Here is a 16,642-nt window from a genome sequence, read left to right on the forward strand (position 1 = left end):
ATTTTGAGAAAGCTGGGAAAAAAGCAAACAAATGCTCATCTCCATCTCCTGCCATTATGCCAATTATAGGGGTAGGTTCTTTGAGATAAGCAACAGGTGGAAATTCAAAATTCACAATTTTTTTCACATCGAAATGACAGAAGTGCACTTAAGCAGTTATAGAGCCAAAGGATGAGCTATGAATGCCAACTTGATTTTCAGTCACTATATTATAAAAACTGACTACAATACAGAACAGGGGCAACACAGAACAGAAAGACAACCAGTGAAACAAAAAAATCAATCCAGCACATTTGCTTGACAATTACATTGCTTTGCAATGCATTCAGAAAAAAATGCATTTCTGCAACCAAAGCCATTCGTTAATGTTATGTAAGCTCCAATGAGGCACTATCTGAAATGTATTGTGGAGAGAGCAGGGTGTACTTTGACTCCATAAGTTTTAAAACACGGCAAAAGTCTGTATTCTCTGCATTCTGCATGCAGGTTGAGCTTTTTGATGTTTAATACTATTGTCACCTGAGGAGGCCATCATTCGGACTACAGTACCATATTGGCAAGCAGAAAACATTATTGGGGTTGAATTTGTAATGTGCCACTATGACAGAGACTTTTGTGTCGCTTAATGGCCTCCGGTCTTAGCTCATGTGTGTATGACAACCCAACGGATATAAGAAAAGATCAGACTTAGCTTCATGCTCAATGAAGCCAATATCTATCAGAAATTCCCTTTATCTGCCATGACCCCAGTCTTAGAAATGAGGCATACGTACAGGGGATCAACCATTACGTTTTCTAGGAGCGATATTGATTATGGTTAATCAAGAAAGGCTGATATATCCATCCATCCATTATCTATACACCGCTTAATCCTCACTAGGGTCGCGGGGGGGCTGGCTGGCTGGCTGGCTGGCTGGCTGGCTGGCTGGCTGGCTGGCTGGCTGGCTGGCTGGCTGGCTGGCTGGCTGGCTGGCTGGCTGGCTGGCTGGCTGGAGGCTGGCTGGAGTCTATCCCAGCTGACTCAGGTGAAGGCAGGGGACACCCTAGACAGGTCACCAGTCTGTCGCAGGGCTACATACAGAGACAAACAATCACTCTCACATTCACACCTACGGGCAATTTAGAATGATCAATTAACCTCAGCATATTTTTGGACTGTGGGAGGAAGCCGGAGTACCCGGAGAAAACCCACGCATGCACAGGGAGAACATGCAAACTCCATGCAGAAAGATCCCGGGAAAGCCGGGATGCGAACCAGGGATCTTCTCGCTGCAAGGCGAAAGTGCTAACCACTACACCACTGTGCAGCCCAGGCTGATATATATTAAATGTTATATATTAACAGCCTGTGATCGTAGGGAACCTGGCATTCATAACTAGATTACTTCATTAACACTGATTACTATAGCTGAGTATGTGCAACAGATTTAGAAGTGATGATGAGACCATGACATGATGCTAGGATGCTCTCCTCTGTTTACTGTGAGCGAAATTGATTGAGATTGAAGTTTGTCTCCTGCAGTTATGTCTGTTCTTCTCTGTTTTCATAGTCTGTCACTGTTCTATCACTTTTATAGCAGGCTAACGTCGTTGTCTTAAAGCATTATCTGCTATTGTTCTCGAGACTCTGTTTCAGGGTAATCTGTGACTGCCTCCTAACTTGGTCGTTAGCTATTACTGTGAAAGTAGCCAATTACCTGATTTGTGGCGAGGACTGTGCTTCTTTTTCAGTTATTCTGCCAGAAAGGCATGTCAATTTGAGCCGAGAGTTGAAGCTAATCTGACTTTAGCTAGATAGCATTAGCTACAGGCTAAGAGGCACAGCAAGTCTGTTACTGATAGCGTTTGCCCAGCATCATCAGCAAAATAAGGTCCAGTCACTCTGACAAAGTGAATTATTGGGGTCTTTTCTGTGTAACAGGGAAACTGAGCATGTTTGTGTAAGATTGGTGTTTATTACACCGAGACACCTTTCTGATTCACAGAAGCTGCTCTGCTCTGCAAATGTGCTCTCTGTCTCTCTGTGCAAATAATAATATCTTTCAGTGATTGGCTGTGATTCGTGACATGCAACCAGTCATATAGCAATGTGGGCGGGACATTGCTTGACACCACAGAATGACTGCAGAGAGAAAGAGCATCAGAGGCAAAGTGGCGCATTTAATTAATTTTGCGATAATTGGTCAATAAAAATAATGATACCAATCATCAAAGAAATGGTAATTATTGGCCCAATAATCAGCTAGGCCGATAATCAGCCAATCCCTAACCCCTATTTGAAATAGCCTGGAAATATGCAAACCTGAGCATCGCGGGACAGAAGAGTGAAGAGAGTGAAGAAGTATGATTAATGTCTGAAATCTGAATGCACTGCTGAGTATCCACTATACAGAGAATAGTGAAGAAGCCACAGCCACAGCGTATGTGCTTTCACTTTACACTATGCATAGCAGATAGATGTACTGTGTCGTGTTTGTATTATTTATGTTGCACGGACATAAATGAGTTTGCACAGTCAATTGTAGGAATGAGTGAGTTTCTATAGTAATGCATTTTAGGGAGACCTCGACTTCAAGTTAGGTTAAAGCTACCTTCACGTTAAGGTTAGGCAAGCAGTGGTCATGGTTACAGTTAGTGTAATTGCCCAGAAAATAAATATAAATCAATAAAGTGTTTGAAGTGTGTGTGCATATGTGTGTTTGTGTGGAAACTTTCCAGATGTAACCTATTGGAAACAGTATATCGACTGTGAGCAGCAGCAGCAGTGGAGGATCTATTTAAAACCCACATACACACTTACATGCGCACAGTCCTTGTTACCGTGACAACATGTTTCTTCATTTGCAACGGTTGCCCTTAACAACACTGTTGGCATGGCCTCCTTTCTCGAGCTGCTAAGTCTGAAATGCAGCATCTCTCACTCTTCGCCTCTTTGTGCTGATCTTTTTATTCTGTCTGTGTCTGTATCTGATCCTGATTCTGCAGACTGAGGATTCAAGTTCATGACATTCGGAGGGTCACTGTTGAGACAGTGCTGCAACCTGCACAGATTCATTAAATCAGCAGGTCACCAAAGTGTCTTTTTAAACCTTGACATACAGTGAGAAACTATGAAATGTCAAGAGAAAGAAACGGGTAGAACAATGCGGAATCTTTTAGTGTCTTTCACAGGCTGCAGAGCTCGTTTCATCCTCAGTATTGGTCCAATTAGACTCACAGTTCAGTTATTCTGAGGCCACACTTCCACGTATCATATCAGCTGTCTCATGCCAGATAGGTCCAGATGAGATTTGAAACAATTCCATTTACACTCAGTCATATATCAGTGTTTCTTTTTGCCTGATCACAAACTACAGCTGCAACACTTTATTATTGTCAGCTATTAAACTGATCATCAACTATTTTGAAACTGTATAAACAAAGAGAATTGCTAGATTTCCAACTTTCCAACAGTCTTTGAAGTATTCGTGTGGCTTTTAGTTTTATCTGGAAACTTTACCGAATCTAAGCTTAAAATGATATTTAATCCATGACACTACATGTCTCATTTTAAAGTTTGCCAAAAATAAATTGTTTATTTTAATCAGATTCTGGATAAAAAAAAAACATTTAAAAAATCATACACCTTAGCACAACCGTGAAGCCATTAGTGACTCATCTGCAAGCAACAGTCACATGTCAAACATTCAGGGACTTTTCACCTGCAGACTTTGCAAACTGCAGACAATGTTTACACAATGCAGATAGGAGACAAGTATGAAAACACATTAAAAATATAAATAGAAAACAATTTACTCAATGTAGAGTCACCATTTATTTACCAGTATTGCTAAAGTCTGTGGACATTTAAATATTGTACATGCTGATTCCAGGTATTTTCAATTTTTGTGAAATATATGATCAAAGAAACTTTTTGTTTTTTGTTATTGTTCCTTTTTTCATGCCATTGTAACTTTGTTATACTGAAGAAGAGCTCCCTCTACTAAGGTTCTGTCTACTTCTATTCATGATTGTGCTGTTTCCATGGAGGTGCAGGACTTTGTATTGCAGTGAAAAATGAGCCACATAGTGAGGAAAAATGTGGAGCAAAAACAGCTAGAAATTTCTTTAGGATCAGAATATAAAATGTGAATATTTCTGTTTTCTTTCCTCCTCGCTGACAGTTGTTGGCTTGTGGCTTCGGGAGACACTGATCAAGACTTTTTACAATCTTCTGACGATTTATAGACCAAACAACTAATCAACAAAATAATCGAAAGATTAATCAACCGTGTATCCTATCTGCTCTGTATAAACACAGCCTGCAGTTCAGCCAAAAAGTCCCTGAATTTTTCTCACCTGTCTCTTCATTGTAGCTGAGCCACTAACGGCTTCTTGGTTGTGATGAAGAGAGCAGATTTTTTATTTTTTTGTCATTAATATCATGATTTCAAGCATAGTTTTGGTTGTTTTCCCCAATGAAACTGGAAGTCGTGCATGATTAGTTCAGAGATGAGTCCAACTCTGCTGCTTCCTGCGCTTCTGTCTGTTTCATATATGGTCCTCCGACAGAGTTGACAAGTAACCACATCTGATTGGACCATTATTTGATTAATTGATGTCGCTTAATGTCACATGTTTCCTCTTCCGGTGAGCTTGTCAGGATGTCTTTCACACTTATCACAGGCTGTGAACTGGCCACACATTTGGACACACTGCTTGTTACATTATTCGAGCAGAGAAATACTTGTGATATATGTCGTTTTTCAGGTTTTGTATTGGATATTCAATTTTAATTTATTTTAGTCAGCAGCCTATATTTCAATAGAGACCTGGTCAGGATGGCAGCATTACAAGTTTGAGACAGTCTAATATTGATTCTTGTGAACTTAACATATCGATTAAATTTATGTTAAAACATATTTTTAAAGTTTAAATTGCACTGATTTCCCTCTACATGAAGCCATTGCTTGCACTTGAAATTCATTTTTACACCTTTTACTACAACAGAAGGCCACTGTAATTATTATCCTCTGTTATTTTGGGACATTTTTAGGCCTAATGCAATTAAGGAGTTTCAAGATGTATTACAGATTTATTGTGGATATTTGCACCTAATTCTAACTAGTTGTGATTCCAGTTCCAGATGTCCACAGTTTAGGTCTGACTAGTCATAATTCGAACTCAGGATATGCTAAATTATAACACATTCATTCTCCTTTTTAGATTCCTTAAATACAGTTGAACTGTTTAGAATGAGCCTGAGGCCAAAGTTCTTGTAAATTTCATCCAAAAGTCTCTCAAGAATGAAGCTCTCCACAAACTTTTTCCTGAAGAGCTCTGAAAAGAGTTTATTGCTGGGAAAAAGTAGAGTATGTGGGAGTTCTGTCTTCACTTACCTGTTGATATTTTCTCCTACGCACCTGTCTACAAGTAACTGGAGGTGTGTGAGGTTCTACAGTGAAAAACTGAGAGATTTGAAATGAACGCACAGATGTAGTGACAGCGCTGTTTGTGTGTATTATCCTGTGTGTGTGATGTGTTATGACAGGCTGTTTGACATGTGGCGGTGACTCAGCGACAGGCGGCCGTCAGATGAACTAATGGGATTGAAATGAGATTGTAATCAGATTAGAGCGGACTGTAATCTGACAGAGCCAGACTGGCAGGGCTGAACTGAGGACAGGCAGGAGGCATGATGGGTAAAGAAGGGACAAGTCCACTTAGTCTTTCTGCATCTACATTTTCATCCAGTTTTGGTAAACTGTATCTCATTTACATACAGATGACTAAATATATTGTATTGTTGTACATTAAACACATCTTAGGGCGAATGTAACCATAGTCTAAATGAAAGTGTCTGTTGTGTCTCCGAGGGTCGTGCTATCTTTGCTTTGAAATTCTGGCAAACAAGGAATCGGGCACTATGGATAATTTACTACCTGCATTTTTAATTTGCTTCCAGACTCTTAAGTGCTCAGTGTAAACACACCCTCCAGTTTAGCCCAATTCAGTCAAATACTCCCTAAGTTTTTGCCACGTGACTGTTGGCCACAGCTGAGCACATAATGGTTTTATTATTTCCCTGAGGAGCACAGATTTTGTTTGTTTTTTACAGCATCTGGTTAGTGCAAATGATCTTCTCTTTGGTTGAAGAAAATTTTCATGTAAAACCACATTTTTAAGATTAGGTTTGGCTACTTTACTGAACTGGAATGCAAACACATTAGAAGCTCAAGGACCATTAGAAAATTTAAAATCTGTTGGTTCTCCCTGCTTTTGCAGGTTCTGTCAGACAAATGGTGCAATTTTGGTGACTTAATGATAATGATGATAACAAATTATGTAAATAAGTCCCAAAATGATTGAATCTTTGTCACCATTGGTTTTGCAAAGTTCTGGATGATTATAATCCGTAGATGGCATGTTGACCCATTTTAAACCCTCAAAATACCAGCTGCCAGTTTGGCAGAAATCTCAGTATTGACACCAGCGTTAATGTGTTTCATCACTGTGCAGTCATACCGTTAGGTCTACAGCTCAAAAACATGCAAAAGTGTGCAGCACCTCTTTAAGTTACACATCTCACACTTAAAATGATCTCAGATGGATATAAATTTCTTTTCAAGAGTTAGTTTTGCTCCAAATACACGTTTAGTGCAAAATAGTCACAAATAAATGTGACTCATAGGAGGTGAGATCAGGTCACTGACTGGGCCACAGGGGCGCATTAAGGAAATTACAGTTTGAAAATGTCATTCAGATGTGACGTCAGACTTTACTGTTCAGAAAAAGAATGAAAGAAAAGGAAGGCGAGAGGAAAGGAGGACTGTGAGTGATCGATGACGACAAGACGACGGAGAGGCAGTGTGAGTAATGAGAAGGTCAAGGACAGAGAGAGAGAGTGTGTGTGTGTGTATTACTTATTATTGTGACACTATTACGGGGAAGGCAAAAAAAAAAAAAAAAAACGTCGTTTAGTGTGAAGATTTGGTTTAAGGTGAGTCTCCAGGAAAGGAAAGCAAGTCAATGTAAAGTGCTAGAAACATGACTGCCTGTGTGTGTGTGTGTGTGTGTGTGTGTGTGTGTGTGTGTGTGTGTGTGTGTGTGTGTGTGTGTGTGTGTGTGTGTGTGTGTGTGTGTGTGTGTGTGTGTGTGTGTGTGTGTGTGTGTGTGTGTGTGTGTGTGTGTGTGTGTGTGTGTGTGTGTGTGTGTGTGTGTGTGTGTGTAGGTGTGTGTGTAGGTGTGTGTGTAGGTGTGTGTGTAGGTGTGTGTGTGTGTGTGTGTGAGAGAGAGACATGCAGCAGCTTCCACAGCCAGACGTCACACTAATACCGGAGGTTACCAACCAAGGTAGACTGAGGTGCGTTCACTATGTAACCCTCCCTCTCTCTCTTTCTCTTTTGACCTTGTCTTCACATTCCCCATAATTTCATTTTGACTCTACAATAAAAAGTTATGGAAAAGAACAACTATTTTATACTCCCTTAGTTTTAATCTATGTTCTCTACAGTGTAGTTACTTTCTAGAGCAGCTGTCTTGCAGTTTTAACACCTAATTTCACAAACCACTATTTAATACTTCATAACTTTTCATGTAAACATTACAAAGCTTTGATTCGAGGGTTAAATTGAAGAAACATTTACCCTCAAAGGTACATGCTATGTTATTTCACTGTTTATTTTTTCTACATAATTTATTTGAACATATATACCTTAGAACTAGTGTTACTTGACGGTAAAAAGGAAATCTTTTAAATGACCTTTATAGTCCATATAATGCACTCAGCTGTAAGAAAAATAGGAGTGTTGGAGGATACTTGCAGTATTTACAAAGCAACACTCACTCATAAACTTTGAAGCTCATGTGTTTATTGCTTCTAAGTTGGTTATAATTCTGTTTATATGATACACTTATATAGTGCCTTTCTGCCTTATTGGTACTCAAAGCACTTTACAGTGTTTCACATTTGCACACCAATGGCGACAGAGCAACTTAGGGTTCAGTGTCTTGCCCAAGGACGCTTGGGCATGTGGAGGGGCTGGGAAATGAACCGCTAACCTTGCGGACAAGCCGCTCTACCATCTGAGCCACAGCCATTAGTTGTTAGTAATTAATTGTTGTTTATGAGCAACTTGTTTCACATGTAGATGCCAACATCCAGACACAAGGGAGCCAAACCTGATCCATAGTTTAATACTGTAGATTAGCGTTGACTTAACTAGCTGGTTAAAATCTGATCTTTACTGAGCGCCGATGTGTTGCAGTTTAGTCTGACTATGTTGCTCTAAATGCAAGCCAAAATCAGAGTGCATGAATGTTACAAAGGATTGTTGAAGTGACAAATGCAGTCGGCAGCAGATCATATGTAATACAGGCATACGGCTATTATAGTATTAGAGATTATTATACCTATATGCTTCTTGGATTTGTACTTTATTTACCTAAAAAGTATATCTGCCAGAGATACGTGTCCTCTATTGTTGATGCGCCTGTGTCAGCATTCATTGTGTCATGGTTTGAATTACCATACACCCTTTAACAACATTAACCACATAAACTGTGAACTTCTTGCTTCCTGAAAAGAACCAACAGTGATGACTCCATCTGAGAATACCTGCTACTGACTCATGATGTTTTTTTCTGACTTTCACAGATGTTTATGGCCTATCAGACTATGCTGTGCATTTAAAAATGACACTTTAAACTGCCCAGTGAATTCATAAGTGGCAGCAGTTTTGTTAAAATACACAATGTCACCATACTTTTTCTTTACATTGAATTTAACTGTTGAAGACGTTTGTAATCTGTAATCTGGTTAAGAGTGCCAGTGTGAGTAAACCCCATGCACAGTAGTAGTGTCCAGGCATACTGTGTTTCTGGATCATTGGTCACCTTATGTGTCTCAATTTAACACACTCACATACGCACAAACTCACTCACACACTCTGAGGGTCCTGCTTACATAAGCCCTTTGACATTTTGAAATCACACACTCTGAGCATTAGTCAGATTTTGTAGCTTACATAACAGCTGTTAAAGCCGCACATTGCCTCTGCTATCTATCTATCTGTCTATCTATCTATCTATCTATCTATCTATCTATCTATCTATCTATCTATCTATCTATCTATCTATCCATCCATCCATCCATCCATCCATCCATCCATCCATCCATCCATCCATCCATCCATCCATCCATCCATCCATCCATCCATCCATCTATCATCTATCTGTCTGTCTGTCTGTCTGTCTGTCCGTCCGTCCGTCCGTCCGTCCGTCCGTCCGTCCATCTATCTATCCATCCATCCATCCATCCATCCATCCATCTATCCATCTATCTATATATATATATATATATATATATTTTGGTTATATCCTTGTACAGAAAATGAAGGACTATGCTCAGTACCGGTTGTATCTAAGGTTATGATATCATTAAACTATATTTATACCATTATTCACTTTATCCCCATGTGAAAAGGTACCTGTGAGTCCATGTTGTTCTCTATAGTCTTTTGCTATTTAATGTAAATCAGCTATCAGGATTGTTCTGATATCAAACCACTGGAGTAGATAATGTTACAGGTTATTTACTGTTAAAGACTGCAGTTCATTTGCTTCAGTTTCATTTACTTTTATTTGTTCTTCAAATCTTCACATCAGTTTTGTGCCAAACATTAGGTGTCAGTCGTGAAAGATGTTTTATCAGCAAATGGCAGAGTCCACTATTTAGAACTGTTAAGGAAGGTGTTTAAAATTTGCATCCCTATCTGTTGAAAATTTGTTAGAATTCTTGGCACAAAGTCAGGCATTTTTTCCACTGGGTGTTGAACACCATCAGGGTTGACAAACAGGATTTCAAGGCATTGTTGGAGTGAGGACGGTGTCCGGTTTGGAAGCCTCAGAGTCGACATAATTCTGTTGACTTAATCAGGCTGTGACTTTCAGGATGTTCTGGTACTGAGGACATGATTCTCTGTCGAAAAATGTTGGATTGCGTTCTCTGGGTTGGGGGTGAGTTGCTGCCCCAAGCACAGGAGTTTAGGTATCTCACGATCTTGTTCACGAGTGATGGTACAATGGAGAATGAGTTGATACAGATTGATTGGTGCAGCGATAGCGCAAATGTGGGCGTTGTACTGGACCGTCATGATGAAGGGGAAGATGGGCCGAAAGGCAAAACTCTCGATTTAGCAGTCGACCTATGTTCCAACCCTCACATATGGTCATGAGCTCTTGGTAGTGGCAGAAAAAATTAGATGAGTTCACCCTGTAGAGTGGCTACACTGAACCTTAGAGAGAAGCTCAGACATTTGGAGTGTCACTGCTCCTTTGTGCTAGCTAAGGTCCTAAGGGCTTGCTGGGGTGTTACATATCTGAACACTGAGCACTTTGGCAAACCCCAACTGGAAAACATTGCTGGGGAGAGGGAAGTCCTGCCTAGAAAACACCTTTTTTCTGTTGATATAAACAAAGACAGTTCCAAGATGTGTGTAGCCTAGCTCAAAGACTCAAAGCAGACAAGTACTGCTAGCTCCATCAAACAGGAAAAGTCGCTCGTCCATTACAATGTCTCAAATGCGATCAGTTTTTGATTTGCTTACTGTCTTTTGAGCGCCGTCTACTGGCAAACATAAAGTCAAACATCCCCTCTTTTCTGGAGTATCACCAAGATTGGGCAGAATGAATAATATTTTCAAGAAGCGTGAGCAGTATTAATGAGATGACCAATTGCTTCCAGCATGATGCCATTCGTTTGGACAAATTAGACTGAGGTAGTGCTTAAATCTGACAGTGATGTATGGATTATTGATCATACAATAAGTGATGATAGCAGACTGACCTCTGTCCCATTCTGCAGTGCTCGTCTCTCGCCCTCTGCAGTGTGGTAGCAGTATGGTAATGAATGGTTCCAGCCAGCTCTGCAGTGGCAGCAGCTCACTTACTCCATACTAATAGCACTGCTGCCTGGATAGGGAGAGCGCGAGGAGGAGGAGAGGAAAAAGGGGGATGGAGTGGGATGAGAGAAAAGTCTGAGAAAGCACTGAATTTAGTTCTCTGAAAAAAAAATCCTCAATTCATTTACTTAAGTGTTCGCTGTGGTTAGATCCTACAAGTGAGATCGCTGCCACAGTGGATTGTGGCAGTGCAAGTGTTTTTGTGAAGTTATGTGTTTGCATTAATGCAGCATTAGCAGCATTCATCAATTTTGGCAAAAAAAAATATAAGGGCATTATTTTTCAATTTTCTGTCATTTGTTTGCTTCCAACTCACATCAGCTGATTAATTGTATTACTACGAATTACGTATATATACATCCAGGAAATATCAACAAAAATGGGATATAAATGTCACTAAATTTATGCACTGAAAGTTTTTCACCAATTGGCAAATATTTATTTTTAATTACATATTTTTAATAAAGGTTACAACAAAAAAGGTTTCATTTGAATGTAACCACTTAAACCTATTTATCAAGGTACACAGATAATAATAATAACATTAACACAACAAGAAAAGCACTCAGAGAGCATAGTACTCCAAGTCTGCTCAGTCATAGTATCATTTCTGATGGATGAAATCTTTAATAAAAAATTACTTTGTGCTGACCACAAGCATGTGTTACACATGTGTACGTTATGTACGGATACCGAATCGCATGACCTAAATACTGTATGTAGCAGGCGGCAGGAATTCCTAGGACTCAGAAACACCCCCACAATTTAATCAATTGTTCCTTGTATGATTTCCGACAGATAAGTCCGCAGTGGTGGATTTGTAGTAGGATTGCAATCATGTAATCGTCAGCAGGCAGCTGACGTAGTGTTCACTTGTTGCCATAGTTACAGTGATGGCATGCCACTATCTTGCAACACAGAAATCTTTAAGAAATCCATGGATCCAGACTATAAGCTGCATCACTGCCAAAATCTAATGACTTGGCCCTTGTGTCATGTTTGACCTTCCCTGAAAATTTCATCCAAATCTGTTTGCCTGTTTTTGAGTAATGTTGCTAACAGACAGACGGACAAACAGACACTGATCGCCACATAGCTCTGCCACATTCCTTGGTGGAGTAATAATGAGAAACCCTCAGATTAATACATCTACCAACATAAATACAAATGAATAAGAATAAAGGAATGATCTCACCTTGATTTACATTAAATAAAAACAGCAGGCAAAACACTGAGGTGCACGAGTGATGAGTGGGACGAAGCCATTGCATTATGCTGAGATTGAAGTTCAGAGCGGCTGACCTGCACTGCAGGATCATTGTTGTTTTTGAACCGCAAAGCAAAAGTGGCTTGATTGTGCAAGCCACTTGTTTATAGAGACACTGTTCTAGTAGACTCCAGCTTGTCTACATTGCCTGAGTGCTGGTCGGAATCCATGATATTGTCACAGAAGTTTCTGTCATGGTGCCCATTGCTAGCTAGCCCACACAATGCTCTCTGCTTGCCAACATGGAACTGCCAGTAGTCCAAAAGACTGTCTATGTAAAACACTACGTTACCAGTAATAATTACACCACTAAGATGCTCCCCCTATTGGCCTAACCAGATACTACAGCTAATGTACAATATTTTTTGACATGCATTTCTGACAACAATTATTATTTAACCATTAATCACTAACATCCCTAAGCAGAGCTTTGTGTTCCTGTAAAATGTTTTTATGGTAGTTTAGATCTGATACAGTTAAATTGAACTATCAAACATTGTATCGGACAATTTTGTTATTGCTATTGATCAGGTGTCTATCAACAGTACACTGTCACTGTTTTATTTCCCAGGCCTGTATTAAAATGAACTTATAAAAAAAAAAAGTTCACCTAAATGCTACAACGTTTTGTCTCAAGTAGCCCACAAATGCAGTAGCTACTTTGGTCCAGCACAAATCATATTATGTAAAATGGCTATGAAATTACTTACATTTTGTGGGGGCTATTCTTGAGGTGGGACTCGTAGAGAGCTTTGTGGTTAGGGTATTTTAACTCCAATCATAATCTTTACCCTTAAGTACTTCTGTAGTGCAAAAAAAAGCAAACAGCAACTGTAAACATAAGAAAAGTCATCATTTATTATTATGTTTTTACCCTTAGCATTGTTCTTTCATTTCAAGTGTAAAATCAGACATCCCTGTCCTGTACTACAGGACTGGACCTGTGAGGAGGGAAGAGTTTAGAAGAGCTAGAAGTGTTCCGATTTCCTGTTTCGCCTTCTAGGAATCACAAATGTTTCACTTTTAGTGACCCAGAAATAATGCCAGCATCCAAAAAACCATGTGAACACAACCTGAGCAGAAGACTGACATCACAATCATTTTATCCACCGTGTAGATTAAATTTAAAAGGCTTCAGTGCAGAGACACTCTGACATCTCACAGGGTCAACAGGACATTACATTCAGCAGAGTGTGTATATCAGCCTGGATTTACACTGTAGATGCGGCACTGTGTCACAGCGTACATCGTGCCTGCAGCCATACAGAGTGACAGTCAGTGTGCAGCAGACCAGCAAACTGTCACATCATGAGTGGGATGAAATGTGAGGCTTAAGGTCTCGGCTTGGTGATGCGTGCATGCAGCAACTGAGGGAGATCTACAGCATGCTGCACTGGGATCTTTGTATATGGTGCCAATATAATATTTTAAAAAGGGACGGACAACTGCTAAATTTTAGTTACATTTTTCCCAACCTTCGGGGTGATAACCTTAACGCTTGCTTGTAGAAAGGTTAGTAAAGAGTTACGCTGTGTTTGAATAGTCCACATGTTCACTCACTCACTATATAATGTTTGCTACGTAGAAGACTCACTACAGGAGGAGGGCAGAAAGCTGCTGATACATTTTGGATCCCATATGGATATAACGCTGCTACGTAAATACACACCAGATGCTCGTAATTTAGATCAGGTGATATGTGATAAATGTGAAGTAATATGCTCACTGTTCTTAAGCTATCCCAAAAACATCCATTTAACAAGGCTCACCAGTTTGTTCTGGTTTCAACAAAGACCCCAATAGTAGCTTACATGTAACATAAAGAGGCATCAGTAAAGCAGTAATGTGCAGCTTGTGCTGGAGTGCGATGCATAGAAGATTGAATATTTAATACTTTCTTGTATAAGGTATTCCTGTTTTATTTTTAAACTTTTTTGAATTGCATTATTATGATTTCATGTAATTGTTGTCTTGTCTTGGTTTATGTTTATAGTGAAAAGAGAAAATGTAATGAATTAGCAAACTATTTAGAGATGAAAATGTATATACACAGTTCAGTATTTTTACAGAAATCTGAAAGCTATATCACAGAAAAGTTTACCCCCCAAAAGACTATCACTGTAGGTACAGCCTGAACCAACAGAAAATATCATTCTTTATTGCTGTAGATGTAATACAAACAAAAAATGTTTAGTTATTTTTTTTTTTTTTTTTGCAGTAGGTGAATCATGAATTAAAAGAAAATTCTATATTTTTTTAGTTACAGGGCAAAGTCTGGCTGATGAGTTGCCAATAAGGATTTTTAAAATATTTATGCTGCAGATTTACCATTAGACACTGAAAATTCCCATTTTTTTCATTTTAAAATAGGGGTAAGCCAGGGTATTGAGCTGACAGAACATTAGCTGTGTAGTGTGTTGGTGTATTTAGAAATTTAAGTAGAAACTGACAGCCTTAATGTGAAGATACAGTACAGTTTTTTTTTTATAGTGAAGGTATGATAGTAGGAAAGCAGACTTGATATAGTACATGGTGTACTTTTATTTTTTATAGTATAGAAAACATCCTCCACATCTCTTTAACCGCTGGCACTTCACTTCTCATAGTGTCACAAAATAGAAATGCACTTCAACAGCAAATCACAACCTTCTATTACAGCAGCAAGGCCTATCAAGGAGACATGAATGCCACGTCTGACTCTTCTCCCAGCACCTCCATGATGGATTCAGTAATTTGACGGCAGAGTTCAGCGAGCGGTTAGAGCGACCATCTTTTAGCTGCGAGGTCGACTGTGACTGCGTCCTTGTACCAGTGTGAAAACAAACTCAGCTAGGACCTTGTAGGTTATCATTTATTTATGTTTTGATAATCTATTTATAGTCAATTACGTAATTAGTTACTTAAACAAAATGATGTATTTTCAGGCCTGAGGTGACCAGTGCTTTAGTATTGGGACACAAGTAGAGTGAAAAAAGGCTTTGTGAGGAATGGGCTTTCAGTCTGAGGAAGCTGCTCTGTCAAATATGACTGCAAATTTACAGTTTCTGATTTGATCAAGAAGAATTTCAGGTTACATTTGTCGGAATATTCAGAACGAGCTACTTGAAAAGGAGTTTTGTGTTCACTACCATGCCGTTAAAAAGCTGTCACTCTTGTTCTTCTCTTTGAGAGAGATGCTGGACAGATTCTGTCTTTCTCCGTATTCCAGTAAATTCATATTTACCAGTGACCTGGCAAAGGTCATGGCAAATTTTCCACAACCATTAAACCTTTCCCTGGTGAGATCATCGGCAAAATATTCAAACCTTAGTCAACCACAAGCTGCATTTGATGTGAACAGCTAACTAGCAACACTGGTTAGCAAGCGGGAAGCGTCATCTGTCCCTCTGAAAATACAGTGAACTATCTTTATCTGTGCATCATCCTCCCTCTCCTGACTCACTGTACACTATACATGTACCGCTGTGATGCTAACTGCTAGCGCTAACGGCCGAGATTGATTGTGTGCTAACCAAAAGCTGGTACATTGTGTCTTTTAACTGCTAAGCTAACACCTGTGATTGTATGTTAATGTTGTATGCTGGTAGTGAAGACTTTATACTAACTGCCGTATGCTGCCATTTATACAGTGTGCTATGGTAATGCTAACATGTTAAGGTATAAGCTAAGACTTTTAGCTGTGTGCTAATGCTATGCTGCTGTCATTTATTGTGTGCTAAGCTAATGCCGATACATTTAACCCTCTGAACCCCAAGCAGTTTTTCGATGTTTATTTGCCTCTGGCGCTTTTTTTGCTCACTATGGGCTTTTTTTTATCTGCATTCTAAAGTACCTCACCTCTATGGAAACAGAACACCCATGGCTAGAAATAACGAGAGCTGCAAAATGTCATTTAATCAGTATGACAAAATTGTGATACCAAAAATCATAAAAATATTGACATCAAGTTGAATTTCCTTGATTATTTAACAGTGAAAAGACGGTGACTCTCTATACTGTAGATATTTAACTACAAACTCTGCGTGTTTTACATCAGCTCTAGGAAGATATTTCACCATGCTGAATGTATCTTTCAACAACTTGCTCCTCTGTATACAGTTTTTGAGCCATGCTGCATTTGTTTTTGATTATTACGTATGTTAAATTTTCCTCTCAGTCTCTCATGTCCTCTCCTACACAGTCAGCAGTTTAGCTGTGAAAAGTCTGCTCCAAGTCTTTTTGACACGTGACTGTTGTTGCTGAGTCAGTCATGGCTTCACGGTTGTGCAGAGGAGCTCAGATTTAAAGTTTTTCACAGATTGCCTGGATTTGATGCTATAATACAATTTTATGTTAAGATGGACTTCCAGTGGAACCGTCACATGCAATTAGTTTAAGGAGCGTTGAAATCCGACGATTCTTTTGCTTTTTACGTTTTCTTTCTGATTAGTTGTGT

The 16,642-nt window shown here is 39.3% G+C and overlaps 1 protein-coding gene across 3 annotated transcripts in view; it reads left to right on the plus strand.

The window, feature by feature from the left end:
• LOC111583762 (IQ motif and SEC7 domain-containing protein 1-like) overlaps positions 1-16,642 on the plus strand; it is a 205,546-nt gene that overhangs the window by 49,686 nt on the left and 139,218 nt on the right. The window lies entirely within an intron of this gene.

This window comes from Amphiprion ocellaris, chromosome 8, assembly GCF_022539595.1.
Source record: "Amphiprion ocellaris isolate individual 3 ecotype Okinawa chromosome 8, ASM2253959v1, whole genome shotgun sequence".
NCBI classification, from domain to species: Eukaryota; Metazoa; Chordata; class Actinopteri; family Pomacentridae; genus Amphiprion; species Amphiprion ocellaris.